General features: G+C 45.2%; 1 protein-coding gene across 1 annotated transcript in view; it reads right to left on the reverse strand.

The window, feature by feature from the left end:
* The window catches only part of LOC141330426 (uncharacterized), a 392,843-nt gene that overhangs the window by 130,080 nt on the left and 256,763 nt on the right, over window positions 1-6,000 (reverse strand). The gene's annotated exons all lie outside the window — the stretch shown is intronic.

Raw genomic sequence — 6,000 nt, forward strand, 5'->3', positions numbered from 1 at the left:
TTTGTAAAATGGCTTCAATACGTGTAAATGCGCTGTAAATGTGATTTAGGGTCAGGAATGAAAGAAACATGAAGGACTGCAACGTTGTAAGATTTGATGCCATTTTCCATACCTTGGTTTTTGCTGGACTGTTTCCACAGGTCTTTTCCAAGCGTTGAATCAGTGTAAACATCACTAAAAATGTTTGTTGGACAGATGTCTTGGAATGTGTTGAAGATGATCTGCAGTCCAGTGAAGACCGGGAGAACACAAACGAGGCACAACACTATCAACACCAAAAATCCTGACAAACAGGGAGAAAACACACATATATCCATTAAGAACAATTCACTCCTTATTATAAAATAATCAACGTTTGTAAGTAATTGTTATGGCTTTCTAAATAATGCCATTTTGAATGCTCTAGAACAGAACATACTATAGAACAATGACTGATATTTTATGTAATAATTCTCAATATGTAATATTCGTCAAACTTATCCCCATCTCCAAATAAATTAATTGATTTTAGTGCATTGCATTGAAATAAAGTACAATACTGCAAAAAAAGATTTTTTTTTTACAGTACACTTCTTAAAAGTGTGTTTTGAATGCTTGCAAATGCAAAGATGTATGGTATTTATTTAGTTAGTTAGTTTTTAATATTGATTATTATTATTGTTATTATTATTTGTCACAGTTTTGTCAGTTCATGTCTGTTCAATTGGTTTCTCCCATTGTCTCCCCCTGTCATTTTGTTATCATTTGGTTTAGTCCTCGTCACCGTGATCTGTTTCACCTGTGTTTAATTATTAGTTAGCTTTATAAGCCTATCTTTGAGTTCAATCTACTGTCGGTCTTTGTATATGTCTAGGTATGATTCGTGTGTTGAAGATTCTCCGTGTTCCAACCTTATCCAGCCTGTTCTATTGAAAAATTTATTAAATGTATATAGTGTTTTTGTATCCTGTCTCACGTCTCGTCCATCCGGCACGTTATACCGTAACATTATTAGTATTGTATTTTTATTATTTTAAGCTGCCTGTCATATGTGGCCCTATGTTTCGTGTCTTTTGCCTTGTTTTTGCACTGCTTGTCATTTGGTTTCTCCCGCTGTCTTCCCCTGTCTGTTTGTGGTTATTTGGTTTAGTCCTGTGATTAGTCCTTGTTTGCTCATTATCTGTATCACCTGTGTTCTCTTGATTAGTTTGCTTTATAAGTCTGTCTTTGAGTTCAGTCTATTGTCGGTCATTATTTGAGTTTACTTCGTGTGTGGATATACCCTGTCATTGTCAAGTTCAAGATTAAAAGGATACTTTATTTGAGTTGGTCTCACGTCTCCTCTTACCAGCACGTACACGTAACAGAATGACCGACCCAAACTGCAGTGCTGAGGAACGTCTATGGAGCTTGAGGACAGAGCGGTCGGGAGTTGGAGCGGTATGTGGAGGATTTTCTTGAGCTTTATCATCGGGTGAGCTGGCCCGACGCCTCCATTGGTATTGTGTTGCTGTTGGGGTTGGACGAGGATACAATTCGTTGTGATCTCTCTGTCCATGATTTCCCGTTTGTCGAGTTAGTTAATATTATTCTCTATTTAAATGGCTCCAGTTTCGAAGTAGAGCAAATTGAGAATGATGGCCCGATCCGAAGTCCAACCCCCTCAGAAACACAATACCGCGCACCGGCTCACCCAACGCCAAGTGCCTCTACATACCGGTCCAACAGTTCAGACCGCCTGCCTCGCCCTAAACATCCGGCTATCCTCCAGAGCTCCTTAGGCTTCCTCAGCCTAACACCGCTGACCACCGCACCTGATCTCCCAAGCGAAGAGACCGCTAACCCGGATCCCTCAGTCCGGATGGCCAGCGCTCCAGATTTCCCGGCCAAGATGGTCGATGAGGATTTGATTGACTGGTTTGGAGAGATTGTTCCGCCCAGCCGTCCTGAGTTCCCGCTGGTTCCGCCCAGCCGTCCTGAGTTCCCGCTGGTTCCGCCCAGCCGTCCTGAGTTCCCGCTGGTTCCGCCCAGCCGTCCTGAGTTCCCGCTGGTTCCGCCCAGCCGTCCTGAGTTCCCGCTGGTTCCGCCCAGCCGTCCTGAGTTCCCGCTGGTTTCGCCCAGCCGTCCTGAATCTCCGCCAGTCTCATCCAGTCGTCCAGAATTCCCGCTGGTTCCGCCCAGCCTTCCTGATCCTCCGCTGATCCTGTCCGCGCCTCCCGAGCGCCCTCCAGTGTCCGCGCCTCCAGAGCGCCCTCCAGTGTCCGCGCCTCAGAGCGCCCTCCAGTGTCCGCGCCTCCAGAGCGCCCTCCAGTGTCCGCGCCTCCAGAGCGCCCTCCAGTGTCCGCGCCTCCAGAGCGCCCTCCAGTGTCCGCGCCTCCAGAGCGCCCTCCAGTGTCCGCGCCTCCAGAGCGCCCTCCAGTGTCCGCGCCTCCAGAGCGCCCTCCAGTGTCCGCGCCTCCAGAGCGCCCTCCAGTGTCCGCGCCTCCAGAGCGCCCTCCAGTGTCCGCGCCTCCAGAGCGCCCTCCAGTGTCCGCGCCTCCAGAGCGCCCTCCAGAGCCCGCTCCTCAAGAGCGCCGTCCAGAGCCCGCTCCTCAAGAGCGCTGTCCAGAGACCGCTCCTCAAGAGCGCCGTCCAGAGCCCGCTCCTCAAGAGCGCCGTCCAGAGCCCGCTCCTCAAGAGCGCCGTCCAGAGCCTTCGCTGGTCCCGTCCAGTCGTCCAGAGCCTTCGCTGGTCCCGTCCAGCCGTCCAGAGCCTTCGCTGGTCCCATCCAGCCGTCCAGAGCCTTCGCTGGCCCCGTCCAGCCGTCCAGAGCCTTCGCTGGTCTCGTCCTGCCGTCCAGAGTCTCAGCTGGTTCCGGCCAGCCGTCCAGAGTACCCCCCCTATGAACTGCTGAATCTCCCCAAGAAAATTTTGGGGGGGGGCTACATACCCCTAGTCCACGTGGCCTGGTCAAGGACTAGGGCCAAGGCCACGGGGGCTGCCCAGTTATGGCCATATGAACTCCTGATCCGGCCATGGCCTCCTGACCCACTATGGCCATATGAACTTCTGAACCGGCCATGGCCTCCTGACCCACTACGGCCAAATGAACTCCTGATCCGGCCATGGCCCCTTGACCCACTATGGCCATATGAACTTCTGACCTGGCCATGGCCTCCTGACCCACTACGGCCATTTGAACTCCTGACCCGGCCATGGCCTCCTGACCCACTATGGCCATATGATCTCATGATCCGACCATGGCCTCCTGACCCACTATGGCCATATGAACTTCTGAACCGGCCATGGCCTCCTGACCCACTACGGCCATATGAACTCCTGATCCGGCCATGGCCTCCTGACCCACTATGGTCATATGAACTCCTGATCCGGCCATGGCCCCCTGATCCGCCATGGCTGCCTGTCCCGCCCTGGAGGCTTCCCCAAACCAGGAAGGTCCTGTCCCGTAGCGGCCTCCAGGGCGCCCGCCCTCCCTCCCTGGTGTTTCCGTCACGGCGCGGGACGCGCCTACCGGGAGGGGGAGGTAGTGTCATATGTGGCCCTATGTTTCGTGTCTTTTGCCTTGTTTTTGCACTGCTTGTCATTTGGTTTCTCCCGCTGTCTTCCCCTGTCTGTTTGTGGTTATTTGGTTTAGTCCTGTGATTAGTCCTTGTTTGCTCATTATCTGTATCACCTGTGTTCTCTTGATTAGTTTGCTTTATAAGTCTGTCTTTGAGTTCAGTCTATTGTCGGTCATTATTTGAGTTTACTTCGTGTGTGGATATACCCTGTCATTGAAAAGTTCAAGATTAAAAGGATACTTTATTTGAGTTGGTCTCACGTCTCCTCTTACCAGCACGTACACGTAACACTGCCACTGTTTACAAATATATATTTCAAAACATCAGCAAACTCTAATACTAAACTAATGTAAGTAAAAAATGCTTACGTTAATGAAGGTCTAATTATTAATAACAAGCAAAAATAAAACTATTCGAATGATAGTTTAAGTTTTAATCGATAATTAAAGTTTTTCAGATAGGTTTATATAGCTAATATAAACTACTGCAGAAATAGCCTACTATAGCCATTTAATAAGTAAATTTAAAAATAAAACACTACACAGTCTTCACTGCATTAAATATAAATTATTCAGTTTTGTTACTACTAAGTTAGTCAACTGATTTTGTCAAGAGCAGCGAGTAATTTTCATTTTATTTTGTTGTTTGATTAACATTTATAGTCAGTGGCAGAAGGTTTACGCTGCTGTCACTTCAAAAGTCCTGTATGAGTATGAGTGCGAGTACCCCAACTGTAGCATAAGCACATGCACAGAAAGCCATGTCTCTCAGCATGCAATCACACACTTTCTTTCATGTCTTATTGCACTTGAATGGCCGAATACACGCACAATTATGTGGAAATGTCCATTGTGTGGAGTATTCATGTAAACACAATTGGCTATATCTCAAGTACCCAACTGTAGCATAAGCACATGCGCAGAAAGCCATGTCTCTCAGCATGCAATCACACATTTTCTTTCATGTCTTATTGCACTTGAATCGCCGAATACACGCACAATAATGTCAAAATGTCCATCGTGTGGAGTATTCATGTAAACACAATTGGCTATATCTCAAGTACCCCAACCGTAGCATAAGCACATGCACAGAAAGCCATGTCTCTCAGCATGCAATCACACATTTTCTTTCATGTCTTATTGCACTTGAATGGCCGAATACACGCGCAATTATGTGAAAATGTCCATTGTGTGGAGTATTCATGTAAACACAATTGGCTATATCTCAAGTGAAAGTAAACAATTGCGTGTACTCCAGATGTGTATCAGTATAATGTGTTTGGCCTTAACCCTCTACCGCACGGTGTTCCCATATGGCAACATGCTCTTTATGTTCATTAGCACGGTATATCCGTTGAAGTGGACTTCGCTGACAATAATCGCTCATTTGGAATGCCCTGGAACATCATCAAAGCAAATCAACGGCAGGGTCACGCAGATTATGATTTAACATAAATAAATATTGTAATTTATTTTACTTTCAAATTTAAATACATATAAAATACATATAAACGTATGTATCTAAAAAAATATAGTCCAAATGTATATGTTTAGACCGTTAACACATTAACAGATTTTTGTGGTTTTATCTCACGCACTTTTTTCCCCACACACACAGCCTATATTGAACTATCCTGTGGTAACATTAAATAAAACAAGACAGAGCTTCACCTCGCCAGTTTTACTTTCATTCATAAAATACAATATGCAAATGTAACATGAATCGACATAACCATTCATAAACACTCTAATTTGTATAATAATAACAACATTTATTGGAACCGCTTCATTTCAGAGCCTTAAAAAAAACTTTAACGGCTCTTCTCCATCATTACTTCGAACTGGTGACGCGGTGCGCAATGACAGTTGGGTAGTTTTCCCCGTCCACTTCCTGTGAAGTGAAGTACCGATGTTCCCTTATTCCCTATGCCGTTCGCAGTGCCCTTCAAACTGAACATTTTCGCTCCCTTCGGTTTGGAATCTCACTTAAGATGGCGGAAAACCCTGTGAAGTCCACTTCGCTGTCCACTTACGGTCGAATGGAACGCACCTTAAGTCTGAGGCACGACCATCATCAATTAAAAAGAGAAAGTGTGGGTACAAGAAAGACTGGGAAAATGAATATTAATTGAATGAATTCCTGCTCCTGCCTTTACTAACATGCAAGTTCACATCCTTCCTCCCCCTTCTCGTTCCGTGAACCTCTGGAGTTGTGAGTTAAGACTTTTTTTTTCAACTGATCCTGTGGTGTTGAGCAACTACAATTCCTGTTAAACCCATAATTATATATTGTAATTTATTTAAAGTGAATACATTTTAATGAAAAATAAATAAAATTAAATAGCTAAAGTATTTTTTTCTGTGATTCACAGTTTTTTTTTTTAGTTTTTTTATTTATTTAAGTACTTATTTACAAAACACAATTTCACTAAAGAAAAGAAAAAAAAAAAAACATGTAAAAT

Source organism: Garra rufa, chromosome 1, assembly GCF_049309525.1.
Source record: "Garra rufa chromosome 1, GarRuf1.0, whole genome shotgun sequence".
Lineage (NCBI taxonomy): Eukaryota > Metazoa > Chordata > Actinopteri > Cypriniformes > Cyprinidae > Garra > Garra rufa.